This window comes from Heterocephalus glaber, unplaced genomic scaffold (genome assembly GCF_053883595.1).
Source record: "Heterocephalus glaber isolate CG9 unplaced genomic scaffold, H.glaber_assembly_v1.0 deba00001720, whole genome shotgun sequence".
Classification (NCBI taxonomy): domain Eukaryota; kingdom Metazoa; phylum Chordata; class Mammalia; order Rodentia; family Bathyergidae; genus Heterocephalus; species Heterocephalus glaber.
Genome location: NW_028258433.1, coordinates 9,785,184 through 9,800,513, shown reverse-complemented (window position 1 = coordinate 9,800,513; position 15,330 = coordinate 9,785,184). Strand labels below are relative to the sequence as shown.

The window sequence follows — 15,330 nt, the reverse complement described above, 5'->3', positions numbered from 1 at the left end:
CAGTATGGGCACAATCTCTGCTGTTATTTGAGAAATTTTTCTCATTATGTCTTTTCCAGATCCTCTTTTGTTGCCAATTCAGGGAGTCTAGGTGGTTGAGTATCAGAGTGTTCCATCTTGTTTCCCTTTGGAGCTGCCTTAGGTGATCTGGAAGTCTGATTTTGAGACTTGTTTACGTGTCTTCTTATTTCAATGGGGGGGTGGAGGGATGTTGCTGGCACCCACACGGCTCACCCCCTTTGCACTGGGAGCAGTGGTACCAGAGACTGGAAGCCTCCTCTGCTCTGGGAGAGATGGTATGACAACCCAGAAGCCTCCTCTGTAGTGGTAGCAGTGCTATGGCAGACCAGAAGCCTCCTCTGTACTGGCAGAGGTGATACAGTGGCCCAGAAGCCTCCTCTGTGCTGGGAGTGTTGCTACTGTGGCCCAGAACATGTTTCTACATTTTCTGTGGTTTCTTTTGTGATTGTTTTCTGATGATTATAGGCTTTGTGGACTAGTATGTGGTTTATTTTGAGGAAATTTGATATGCCACAGAGAAGAATATGTATTCTGATGGAGTAGGATAGAACACTTTGGGCAAGTGTCTATTAAGTCTATTTATTGAAAGGTGTGGTTCAGTTCTGATATTTCTATGTTGATTGTTTTTCTTTAGTTGATCTCTTTATGAAAGTGGGATATAGAAGTCACCCATTGCCTTAGTTACTTTTCTTGTTACTGAGACAATACCCAACACTCAAAGTTAGCAGAGGAAAGATTGATTTCTCCTCACATTTTGTAGAGATTTCAGTCCATAGTCAGCTAGTTCTAAGGCTGGGTGGCATGGTAGAAGGCCATTGCAGAAGGCAGCAAGCAGAAGCAGCAAGCCACCAGGCTGCCTTCTCACTGTCCCTTTATATTCCATCAAGGCTACAAGCCTACTGAATCATGCCATCCACACCCAGAGTGAGGTTTCCCATTACACATACACAGAACAAACCGATGTATAGAGTGATCCAATTATCACACCCTTAATCCACATTCACACACCCTGGATCTGGCCACCTATAAGAAGCCCCACCTATGAGTGCATGAGGCTTTGGGTGAACATCTAGATACAAGCCATAACACCTACTAAGATTGTGTTGGTGTGTACTTGATCTCTTATGTCCATCAGTATTCATTTTATAAAATTTGGTGTTCCAGTATTCAGTGCATATGTATTTACAAATGTTATCTCTTTTTGTGGGATTGCCCCCTTACCTCATGTATTGTGACCTTCTTTGCTTCTTCTCATAAGTATTGGCTTGAAGTTTAGCTTGAGAATAAAGTTGCTATCCCTTTTGCTTTCCTGGTCCTAGTGCATAAAATATTGTTTTTCATCTTTTGATTTTTAGTCTATCAATACCTCATTCAATTAGATGAGTTTCTTGAATTCAACAGACTCTTGGATTCTGTTTTTTGATCCACTCTCCCAATCTATGTGTTTTAACTGGGGAGTTGAGACCGTTTACATTGAGAATTATTACTTAGAGGTATTGATTGACTCCTGTCATTCTGTTCTTTTTCTGTTGATGACTCCTTTATTTTTCTTTTTTTTTGTTTAATAATTTTCTTTGATTGATGTATTCACTCCACGTGAATTTTTGGTTTGCTAGTTTCATTGTCTCTGTCTAGGATATTCTGGAGTATTTTTTGGTGTACCAATTTAGTGTACATGTAAATTTTAAGGTGTTCTTTGTTGTAGAATATCCTTATCTTTCCATCTATTTTGAAAGAAAATTTTGCAGGGTATATTAGTCAGGGTTGGAATTTGTTTGCTTTAAGGGCTTGAAACACTTCATTCCAGGCTCTTCTGGTACTTAAATTTCTGTTGAAAAGTGTGCTGTAATTCTAAAGAGTTACCTTTATAATGTGATTATTTTGTTTTTCTCTGACAGTTTTTAAGGTTCTGTCTTTTTTTTGGACATCTGCTACTTTGCCCACCATGTGTTGTAAGGGGCTTCTTTTTTCATCATATTTAATTGGTGCTCTGTAACCCTCACTTACCTGTGTATCGAAATGTGTCCTTGTGGTTGGAAAGGTTTTTATTATGATTTTGTAAACAGATACTCTATTCCATTTGTGCTATCTTCTGTAATCTCAATTAGCCTTAACTTGGTCTTCCTGATGTTATCAACTGTTAGACAAATTTTTCTTGTTCTCTTATCTTTTTAAGACTTCTCTGAGTAATTCATCATGATTTACCACTTCATCTTCAATTTCAGAAACCCTGTCTTCATATTGGTCATTTTTGCAATTTATGAATTCTATACATTTTTTTATTTCCAGTATTTTTGTCTGACACCTTTTCATGAAGTCTAAAACTCTGGGAAATTTATCATTCATGTTTTAAACAGTTTTGCTCAGTTCTTCCATTTTTTATTTGTTTCTCCCATATTCACATTGTCAGTTTGAATAATAATTCCATGCCCTCTTTGAACTTGCCAAGTCTCTGTACTTATTCTTTAATCAGTTCATAAAGCTCACTACCTACTGTTTGCTCTTCTCTCCATCATTGTCTCCTGAATCTGCATTGGGAGAATTGGGAGACCTTGGGACTTTTAGTTGCCATATATATAATATATAATATAATTATTATGTATTATATATGATTATATAATATTATTATATATGATTATATAATTTATTATATATGATTATATAATAAATTATATAATACATTATATTATTTTATAGTTATATATTATACATTATAATGTATGTTAAATATTATATTGTTGATTTTAGTATTTTATCATATTATATATTATTTTATTATATAATATATTGTTTTATATATTATGTTATATGTTATGATATATTATATGTATTATAATTATATATAGTTATATAAAATATATTTCTTAATTTGGTCAACAAAACTATCGTCAATATAATCCCAAATTATTTTTTCAAATTTTGTCTTTCACTAAATCCTCCACATATATTATTACATTGTTGTTGTGGACTGAATGATTTTGTTCCCTCAATGAGAAAGTCTCTTTCTCTCTCCCTCTCTCTGTAATTAATAGTTACACTTATGGGAGAATACAAAAGCATGTAGGCATTGTTCTGAACACAATTCCTATTTCTCTCTCCCTCTCTCTCTCTCTCTCTTTCTCTCTCTCTCTCTGTCATGTGAGCATACCTACAAGCCATAAAAACACTAACCATAAAGCCACTAAGCCATAAAACACTAACTCACCATACACTCAGCCTGACAGTTCCTTGATCTCATATTTCCTACCCTCAGAATTGTGAGAAGCAAATGTCCATTGCTTATGGTATTGTTACAGCAGTCTGATTTGAAAAAGATAAATACCCTACATTATGATGACATAACCACAAATACACCATTTTTCATGCTTTTATGTTTGTATACATTACTCCCTTTGCCTAAAATGCTTTTCTCACTACATACCATATTTCCATTCTGTGCTTCGTGAGTTTCTTAAATTTTTCCTCTGTGAAATTTTAATTGTAGTTTTAGCTGATGCTTTTGCTTATAATATATATATTTGCTTGTGACACTAAGCAGCTCCTGGGCCAGGGATTTAGCTCAGTGTTCCGGCATCTGCCTTGCAAGTGCAAGGTCCCAAGTTTGATCCCTGGTACCAAAAAAAAAAAAAAAAAAACAAGACACTACGCAGCTCCTACTGAACTGCAATCCTGGAAACCAGAGATAACATATTATTGTTTATATTTTCATTGCCTAGAAATTTCACTTATATGTTTTTAAAAATGGCATTTATTTTTGTATATTGACATGGAAATATTCATTTTAAATAACAAGCCAACAAAGTCATTTACTTATTCTAAGGTTCATTCTCTTCCTCAAAAGTATATCAGTTTATAAGTAATTTGTGCACCAGTACTTTCAAACAACTTAATACTATAATTTTTAAATAAAGAATGAATAAAAGTTTCAGAGTCAGCAGTAGTCAGTAGCCCTAGCTAAGTATCCCTACTCAAATGGAAATTACAATACCTAAGCAAAATAACAAATCTGATATTATTAAAATATATTCACTTTATTTTAAACTGCACATGTTTTACAAACAAAACATTAACTAAATATGCTACGTTTTTTAAATCCAAAAGTGTATAAGCTTACTACAGAACATAAATTTAAACATAAATTTTTGGTTTCGTTTTTTTTTCCAGTACCAGGAATTGAACTCAGGACCTTGTGCTTGCAAGGCAGGCATGGTGCCACTGAGCTAAATCCCTGGCCCTAAACATAAATTTTTAAAACACATATTTACTACCAGATAAAATTAATAAAATTAAATACTACATTAAGATGAAAAAGTATCCCTCAAATTTAGTGTTATGTAATGGTTGTATTATTCATATTATAAAACAAATTAGCCAGAATTGTTAGAAAGATTCAAAGCTTAGTGAGTAAGACTTTGCTCCAAATAATTTCCTTTTTCAAATGTATGAATGCAGAAGGAAACAATCTAAGACAGTAGATTTTTATACCTAAATGATTTTCCACCTTGAGAAATTGTCACTTTCTTCCATTTTGTGATCTCTTGAATTCTTTCAGCTGCTTCTTAGGTTCAAGTTGTCTGGAATAATAATCTGATTGTTAACAGTTGTATGAAGTTTGTATAGCTTTAATGCTTCTGCCAAATGTCATCACTTCATCTCTCAAACTGTGCTATGAAAATAGATGGAATTATGTTATTACAAACTTCTGATGACCTCAAATGTAGAAATGAGGAAAGCAAAGATATGATAGCTGATGAAATTCTTCTATGCCTTGTGATTCTGTTTATACAAATATGACTGACCAAATCTACCAACACTTGCTTAATGTGAGATGTAAATCTATATTATGAATAAGTAAATGATTAGATGTTACATCACCTCAGATTTTGTAGCTTTGTTACCCAATTCATTTATTTTAACCCATAAAAAGTCAACTAGCTATATATAATACATAATCATGACATAAAGCAGAGTTCTTAAAATGATAAGAGAATCTCACTAGTGTCCACTTTAAAGTCAGAATGAAATAAGTTCAGTAACCATTTCTTAGTGTCATCCTGCCAGTCCATCTTCCCCCAGATTCCAAAGTTGCATGTGACTTCATGGAAATACATATGTGCTTTTAAGGTCTTATGTATATAGTTCATTCTTGTTATTCACAGATGCCATAACCGTGAATTCAACTACTTGCTAAGTTTTATTTGTAGTCCCAAAATCAATATTTCTGAAGATTTTTCCATAGTTTGTGAACATATGCAGAAGAGCAAAGAATTTGAGTTGCAGAAAGGGCTGAGTCCCTGCTGTGGTCAACCAAGGCAATACTCGGCCTCCTCATTTCTGCTTCACACAGATGACCAGAGGACAGGAAGAATTGAAGCAGGGCAGTGTTATTTGAGAAGCTCCAGCTTTGGGGCTAGATGGATGAGGTTTGAGTCAAACTCCTGTACTGTTGATGTGGTAGGCTCAGGCAAGTCATTAACAGTTTGGGCTGGGGATTTAGCCCAGTGGTTTCATCACCTGCTGCGCAAGCGCAAGGACCCGAGTTCAATCCCTGGTACCAAAAAAATAAAATAAAATAAAAAATAAGTCATTAACAGTTCTCAATCTTGTGTTCTCTTTTATAAAATAAAGAGCATAGCACTTACTAGGATGAGTTGTTTCTTAAGATTAAAAACTGCCGTATGTTGACATATATACATTTTTCATTGAAGTTAGTTCAGTGTTTTTACACTTATGTAGCATTTTCAGTGATGTTGTAGAACATTAGTACCCTAAACACCAAGAATCTACTGTGTCTAGGCAGTAGGTGATGAGAATCTAAGATATCAAGGTGACTTATGTTTGCCCTCTGAAAGAATTGAGGGGAAATCATTCCGATCCCACATTGATGTTCACCTACTTTGACATGCTCTTTAACACATTGTTTGCCAATTTAACTGTAGAAATTCAGACAATACTAGCTCTTATAATTAGTCAAACTCCATTTCTAATTGTGGTACAAGATTGTTCATTGAATCATTCAAAGGTGCTAGAGAGCTCGTTTGGGTAAGCTGCTCATTGACTGCTATATTTCTCTTGATAAGATTGCTATGTAATATTTATCACAGGTTTAGAACTTATGTAAAAATAATACACAAGTTCAAGAGCCAGTTTATGAGAATTGTTTGTCTTTTGACAGATTTTCCAGTTAACTCATTGGTATGCTTGAATTAAATATAAACAACAATATAGAAACTGTTAAATTAAATCAAAGACCTAACTACCTCAGTATAATGGAAAAATAGCACTTTTAAATTATAAACAAATTATATCTTGCCATTATATAAAGAATTTGATAAATCATAAAAGATTATTAAATTAATTTTCAATGAACAAAAAATTGAAATGGGGCACTTGAAAAGGTATATATAAATGGCCAATGTGCACATGAAAAGATGCTCAGCATCATTAGCCATCAGAGAAATGCAGAATAAAATTACCATGAAGTACCACTACATATTCACTATAATGACTAAAACTGTAGTTGACAATACCAAGTATTGACAGGGCTGTGGAAAAACTAGAATACACTGCCATTGGGAATTAAAAGTTGTACAACTATTTTGGAAAAAAAAGCTTGGCAATTTCTGATAAGGTTAAGTATAAACCTATCCAAGCAACAAATCAATTCCCAGGTAACTAACTGAAAAAAAAAAAAGAACATATATGTCGAAAGACTTAGATACAAGTCTTCATAACAACTTTATTCATAACAGTCTAAATCTGAAAGAATCAAATGTGAACAATGGGTGGAAGAATAAAGAAATTGAAATATGTCCATAAAATAGAGCACTACACAATAAAGATTCAACTATTAATACATACAACAATATGAATGAACCTTAGAAGCGTAGTGCTAAGTGATAGATGCAAACAAAAAGGAGTACAACTATATTATTCCACTTATATGAAATTCTAGAAAAGACAAAATCCATCTATGACAACTGAAAACAAATTAGTGTTAAGCAAGGGCTGAGGAGTGGGAAAGCAGAATGATGCAGAAGACCATAAGGGCAGTAGTTACAGAAATGTCCTCTAGAAAGGTTATGGTGCTTGTTACACAGACATACAAAGTAGTCAAAACTCATCAAACTATGCTTTAAGATACATGAGTTTTACTTTATGACAAGTTTACTTCAATAAAGTAGATTAAAATATATATGGTTGTGAAATATTACCCTGTAAGAAGAAATTGAGGAAACAAGAAAGAACTATAGAATGGGGAAAAAGAGAAAATGAAATAATCTGTGTAGGAGGAATGAAAAAAAAGACAAAAGATGAAGTTGAAGTAATATTGTTTATAGTCTTTGTAACACCCCCATAATCCAATCACCTTCTGAAAGCCCCACCATGAGTCTTTTGGGAAACATTCTAGATCTAAACCATAAAATGGTAGCAGTGGTAACTGTCAAAGCCAGATAGGAGAGAGCTGTAGTTAAATTAGTTAATTAAGATCCTATTTTGAGGTTTTGGTCTTACTAGACTGGCTGAAGATCACAGAGTTCCTCAACTTTTCTTATCATTAATGATTTTTGTGTTTCTTACTCTATGTGTCCAATCCAAGGGAAGTCATTTGGTAGGCATCCAGTAGAAATAGGCTCAGACTCAATGGTGAAATGCAAATCAAACTACACTGAGATTCCATCTTACCCCAGTCAGAATGACTACAATCAGAATACAAAAACAATAAATGATGATGTGTGTGCATGGTAAAAGAAACTTTTCTACACTACTGGTGAGAATGTAAAGTACCAGGTGACTAGTACATGACTCAGACATACCACTTCTTGATATATACCCAAAGGACTTAAAGTCAGCATATTGTAGGGATACCTACCTATGTTTATTGTGACTCAATTCACAATAGCCAAGATATGACTGGGTGCTCATCAATAGATAAATGCATAAAAAATATGGTATGTACACTCAATGGAGCATTCTTCAACCATAAAAAGAACAAAATTTTACTTGCAGGAAAATGAATGAAACTGGAAATTTTGGTGTTAAATTAAGTGGGATAAGTGTAAGAAAAGGCAATAGGGTATGGGTACAATCAAAATATGTTATATGCATATGTGAAAAATGGCCCCAAAATCAATAGATTATATTGATTTACAAAAAAAGCTAGGATTTTTGGAGGGGTTGTTCCTAAGATAGGGCCTCTCTTTGTAGTTTAGGCTGGCCTTGATCTGACTATGGAGGCCTCAAATTTGTAACAGTCCTACCATCTCAGCCTCCCAAATGCTGGGATAACAGGCATGAACCACTGTGCCTGGCTAAAAAAATATTTTTAAAGATGAAAAAGAAAAAAAATATCTTCAGGCACATTTGTTTATTTTTTAAACTTTTATTAAACTACTTAACTTAACCTCCTATTCCATTTCTCCAAGATTCTCAAACTTTTGCTCAACCTTTTGTTCTGCACCTCTATTTTAATCATGAATCTAGATGGTTTAGTCATCTCTCTTGAGTGTGGGGAGTGGTGTCAGCCAAAAAGCTTCATTTTAATTTTACCCTTTGTTATAAATGGCCAGGAGACTATGTAATGGGGAACCGTGTCTCTCCACTAACTCCAATGTTTCCCTTTGGAGTTTGCCCTAGCAACAAGGTGAACCTTCTGTAACCCCAGGAAACAAAGTAGCCCATGAGGGCGAGGAGTGTCTAGAAAACTAGCAACAAATGAAGCAGGTGTTTTGGATAAAGGTCATGGTTAATGACCTAACTCACCGAGTGTATAAAAGAGAGGTGAAAATAAACTTGCTTGCTCGTCTTTGTGAGCCCTCCCGTCTCTCTGTTTCTTCTTTCTCAATCCTCACGTCCCCACTCAGGTCTTGTTCGACAGGTTGCGGCCGGACCGCGACACTTGAGCAAATTTTGTCCTCAGCCTTTGCTGTCTCCATTCCTATCCCTCTGTGCCCTAGGTCACTTCAGTGCACCCTGGCAGTCACTTTCACCAACAGATCTGTATCTCCTGCTCCTGAGAGGGTCTGGACATCTAGATCACTAGAACTAGAAACTCTTTTAAATTTGAAGGTATAAATCTTTGGAAACACACAAACCTGTTATTTTCTTTGATTACTATATTCTATGTAGTAAATTATTAAGTTTTAAGTAAAGGAAGCACTACATATATCTCATTGAAAGGCATTTATTTTGTCTGAGTTCATTATAATTAATTTAAAACAGACTGCATTTTATGATCCTTTGGACTATCTAGAAAAAAAGTATATTGACCTCAATGGAAGATGTGGCAAAAAATACACACAAGATAGGTGCTTTATAGGTTTTCCTAGTCCATGTAATGTTGACTAATAGTTTGTTTGGAGGATTTATGAAGAATTTTTATTTTGTCTTATTTTGCTTTGTTTTGTGGAGTTTCATCATTTTAAGAGAGTATACCATAAATGTGTGCTATTGTTATAGTGGTAGATGACAGAAAACATATCCTATGGACTAATGGCTAATGTCTAAAGCAGTTTTATGAGGTGTATGGATTTATGAGAGTATAAATTTGGTATGAAAAAGTATTAGGTTATTGTTCCTGAAATTTACTAAATACCTGAAGGTATATCAATTTCTGACTTGTAATTTCAGAGTATTCTATCAGTCCCTCATCTTTCTTGCTCTTGACCTTAAGTCCTTTAAAAAAGCCTTTTCACACTTCCATTTCTACCTAAAGTTAATCCCTTCTCTGAAATTCTCTAATGCCTTTATTTATACCTCTTTTTTCTTTTCACATTATGACTTCTAACTTAAAATTCTAAATTAGAAGAATATCGAAACAGGAACACAAGCACACAGAAAACTTCAGATCCCACATAAAAACAACTGGGATAAGGCATCACAAATGAATCATTTAAACACCCAAACAGAAGCTCTTGATTCTTATACATGGAAAGAGGGACTGTGCCCATCCTTTTCTGACAAAAATGTTCCTCTAGTGATCAGCTTTCTAGATAGAATAGTTTTGTTTGTTTTGTTTTCTTTTCTTTAATGGCTTATGTAACAAGCATTCACTGAAACTTACAAAGTACCAGGGTTGCCCTGCAAACCATAAAATGTAACACATGCCGGTTTTGCTGATTTAAAGTCAGAAAGAAGGGAAAAACATAGACTCTCCAACTGAAGAATGGGCTGGAATGGTCACTGCATGGCAGGCAGGTTGGCCACCCTCCCAGGGGCAGAGACACCAGGGAGACATGGTGGGGGCCTGGCTCTTGGTCGTTGAGCCTGGGGTGCTGCCTTGTGTGAAAGGCCACATAGAAGTGGCAAAGAGTCAAAATTGTTTCAATCCCAGAATACTATGAAGGAAAGAATGTTCTTCTGACAGGAGCTACTGGCATTCTAGGAAAGGTGCTTCTGGAAAAGTTGCTGAAGTCCGGTCTTAAGGTGAAGTCAGTGTAAGTTTTGGTGTGGCAGAAAGCTGGACAGATATTACAGGAGCGAGTGGAAGAAGTCCTTAGTGGCAAGCTTTTTGACAAATTGAGAGATGAAAATCCAGATTTTAGAGAGAAAATCATAGCAATCAACAGTGAACTCAACCAACCTAAACTGGCTCTTAGTGAAGAAGATAAAGAGGTCATCATAGATTCTACCAATGTTATATTCCACTGTGCAGCTTCAGTATGGTTTAATGAAAATTTAGGAAATGCTGTTCAGTTAAATGTGATTGCTACATGACAGCTTATTCTCCTTGCACAACAAATGAAGAATCTTCAAATGGTCATACATGTCTCAATAGCATTTGCCCTCTGCAATCCAAAGCATATTGATGAAGTAGTCTATCCATCCCTTGTAGATCCCAAGAAGCTGACTAATTCTTTAGAATGGATGGATGATGGCCAAGTAAATGATATCACACCAAAATTAATTGGAGACAGACCTAATGCATATACACAAAAGTGCTGGCAGGATATGTTGTATAGCAAGAAGAAGCAAAGCTAAATGTGGCAATTGTAAAACCGTCAATTGTGGTTGCCAGTTAGAAAGAACTTTTCCTGGATGGATTGATAACTTTAATGGACTAAGTGGTTTCTTCGTTGTGACAGGGAAAGGAATTCTTTGAACAATGCATACCTCCAACAATGCCCTTACAGATTTTGTTCCTGTAGATGTAGTTATCAACACAAGTCTTGCAGCAGCCTGGTAATAGACGAAAAACCATCATGGTGTATAATTGTACAAAAGGCAGTACTAATCCTTTCCACTGGGGTGAAGTTGAATACCATGTAATCTCCACTTTCAACAGGAGTCCTCTCCAACAGGTCTTCAGACAGCCCAATGTAAATCTAACCTCCAATAACCTTTATGTCATTACTGGATTGCTGTAAGCCATAAGGCCCCAGCATTCTTGTATGATATCTACCTCAGGATGGCTAGAAGAAGCCCAAGGATGATGAAAACAAAGCTGTGGTGTTTCTTGAATATTTCACAAATAATTCTTGGGTTTGGAATACTGATAATGTCAATGTTTTAATGAGTCAACTAAACCCTGAAGATAAAAGACCTTCAATATTAATGTACGACAATTGCACTGGATAGAGTATATAACCACTATATGGGAACTGAGAAATATGTTTTGAATGAAGAAACGTCTGGCCTTCCTGCAGCTAGGAAACATTTGAACAAGTTGTGGGACATATGTTATGGTTTCCATACTATCCTTGTGATCCTGATCTGGTGCAATTTTTATTGTAAGGTCACAAATGGCAAGAAATATCTGGTACTTTGTTGTTAGTCTGTGTTAAAAGTTTCTGTCATACTTCAGAGCATCCAGCACTATGAGATACTGAAGACCAAGAATTTTGCATTAAAACATCTATGCACTTAGTGGTCTAAATGCACAAAATGTAAAATGTACTTAAATCACCTCACCTTCTGTCAAGACATTAAATATATGTGTAGAATAAAACATGGCACATTGTATGTAACATTTTAATGTTTATGCCCATAAAACCTAGTGAACACACTGTTGTATGCCAGCTCAAATATGTCTACAACAACCACCAATAAATGCTATGATTTTATATTTTGATCCATGGAAAGAAAGGGGTAGGATAAAGACAAGAATAGGAAAATAAGAACACTGACCAGTCTAACTGTGCAATTCTGGAACATATTAAAATGCCTTAATATATAGTTCTAATCTTCAGTGCAATAAAGAATTTATTTTGACAGAATACTAGCTAAGCTGGTAGATACTATGTCCTTAAATGTTTGATTTTTTCATCAGTTGTAATGGGTTTTAGTTTTATTAAAACTATAACCAAACTATTTTTACTTCCTTCTATAACTTATTGAGTAGTATCAAACATGAAAAATATGTCCTCACTTTTCTTTTTTTTTTTTTTTTGTTTGGGGTTTTTTGGTACCAAGGATCAAACTCGGGACCTTCACTTACAAGGCAGGCACCAGAACCACTGAGCTAAATCCCCGGCCCTCTCACTTTTCTTTTTCTGATTAAATACTTGGTACATACCATTTTTCTTAAATATAGTCAGTTGCTTTTTATAGTCAGAAGGCTGTATATTCTCTCTTTTTTTTTTTTTAATGTATGGGGATTGAACTCAGGACCTTGCGCTTGTGAGGCAGGTACTGGAACCACTGAGCTAAATCCCAGGCCCAGAAGGCTGTGTATTAAAGACCCTATTGGATCTAAACGAGTTTAAAAATCCATATCAAAAAAACTATGTTAGCATCAAAAAGAGTAGGAATAAACTTCTCTTGTCCAAATTTTGATCAAATAAAAATCCTGTGAGATTGTGTTCATGTTTTTAAACAAGAGTAACTTGTTAAAGAGAAACTTTAAAAGGGCTTATACTGTCTTTCAAATGAAATCTGAAAGTGCATTATTATGGAAGAATGTATTGGCAACTAGTTATAACATCAAGAAAATGTCCTCAGATGTGTAAACATGTACTAATTTTGACATTGAAAGTTGAATTCCTTCAAGAAAAATATAATAATGCATAATATGTATAAAATTAAATAAAGGACTTTATTGACATACCAAATAAAGTAGTAAACTTTTAAGTTTGAAGCTATCACTTATTCTTTCTGCATGTGGTTTTACCTTTAGAAAGAAATGCATTATAGAAACAAGTTATAGTAAGAAAATTGCATATTTCAATGATACATTATAATTCACTTTAAAACTCAATAAATAGTAGTTTACTATTTTAACATAACATTTGTCTTAACAGATCATTGAGCATACCACTGTTCTAATAAAGCTGAAGTTGTTCTATATTTTTTTTCTTAAATTATTTTATTGGTACATTTTAAGTATATAATATGTTTACATTTATCATTGGGTGCTTGTACCTGTACATGATGTATCTTGGTTCTTATTTTCTTCCCCATTACCTGTGCGCCCTTCAGCCCCTCCACCCTGCCCTATTTACATAGACTTCATTTCCATTTTTTTCTTTTCTCATAATTTTTTCTTTCCCTTCTTTCCTTTCCCCTTTCCCTCCCATCACCCCTACACCTTTAGACCTGTTCTTCCTATTTCAAATTATCAATTATTCATTTTAATCATTTTAATCCTTATTTACACTTTCAGTTTCTCACACTAGAGAAACTATTCAGTATTTACATGTTTGTCCTATTTATTTCACTTAAGAGTATGGCCTCAATATGCATCCATTTACCTATAAATGTCTCTAGTTTCTGGTTCTTCATAGCTGAGTAGTACTCCATTTTATTTTAAAAAAAGAAAGAAAGAAAAAAACACCCCATCTTCATTGTCCAGTTTCCAGTTGATGGGCACTTGGGCTGTTTCCAAGCTTTAGCTATTACAAACTGTGCTGCTATAAACACAGGTGCACATATGTCACTGTAGTAGCACATATATCACTGTGGTATGATTCTTTTAATTCTTTTGGGAAGATACCCAACAGAGGAATAGCAGGGTCAAATGGGACCTCTAGCCCTAGTTCTTTGAGGTATCTCCATACTGATTCCCATAGTGGTTGCACCAGTCTGCACTCCCACCAACAATGGAGAAGGGTTCCTTTCTCCCCACAACCCCACCAGCATTTATTATTGGTTGATTTCATGATAGCAGCCATTCTTTCTGGGGTGAGGTACAATCTCAGTGTTGTTTTCATTTGCATCTCTCAAATGGCCAATGATGTTGAACATTTTTTCATATATTTATTTGCTGCTTTTAATTCTTTGTCTGAGAAATATCTGTTCATTTCAGATAACCATTTGTGAATTGGGTCTTTGAATTTGGGGGATCTGACTTTTTTTTCACTTCTTTATGTATTCTAGATAGTATTCCTTTGTCTAAGGTACAGAACTGAAAATTTTTTCCCACGCTATAGGTTGTCTCTTACCTCTGTTGGTGGTTTCTCTTGCAGTGCAGAAGCTTTTTAATAAGAGGAGATCCCAGTTGTTGATTCTTTGTGCTAGTTCCTGTGCTACTGAGGTTTTGTTCATAAAGTCTTTCCTATGCCAATGTCTTCAAGAGTTCTACCTAACTTATCTTTCAGCAAGTTTAGTGTTTCTATCTTAATATTTAGATCTTTAATCCACTTTGATCTTAGTTTACTGCATGATGATTGGTATGGGTCTAGTTTCAATATTTGGCAGGTTGAAATCCAGTTTTTCCAACACCATTTATTAAATAAGCTATCTTTCCTCCAATGAGGGTGGTTGGCTTCTTTGTCAAAGATGAGGTGGCTTAGTATGTCTGGAATTGTTTCTGCACTTTCTATTCTATTCCACTGATCCTCAGGTCTGTTTCTTTGCCAGTTCCATGCTGTTTTAATCACAGTAGCTTTGGAGTATAGTTTCAAATTGGGTATTGTGATACCCCCAGCCATGTCTCTGTTCCCTAGAATTGCGTATGCTATTCTAGGTCTCCTCTGGTTCCAAATGAATTTTTGGATTGTTTTCTCAAGTTCTGTGAAGTATATTGTTGGATTTTCAATTGGCATTGCATTGAATCTATATAGTAGTTTTGGAAGTATGGCCATTTTCACCATATTGGTTCTTCCTACAAAGGAACAAAGATATCTTTCCATTTTCTTATATCATCCTCGATCTCCTTTTTCAGAGTGCTGTAGTTTTCAAAGTAGAGGTCTTTTCCTTCCTTTGTTAGATTGATTCCTAGATATTTCATTTTTTTGGATGCTATTACAAAAGGAATTGTTTCCCTAATTTCTCTCTCAGCAAACCTGCTATTTGTGTATAAGAAGGCTATTGTTTTTTGATTGTTGACCTTATATCCAGCTACTCTACTGAATCTGTCAATTAAGTCTAGAA

The 15,330-nt window shown here is 34.8% G+C and overlaps 1 pseudogene; it reads left to right on the top strand.

Moving 5' to 3' along the window:
• Nucleotides 1–11,849, top strand: part of LOC101718586 (fatty acyl-CoA reductase 1-like) — a 106,472-nt pseudogene extending 94,623 nt beyond the window's left edge.
• The last annotated feature ends 3,481 nt before the right edge of the window (nucleotides 11,850–15,330 follow it).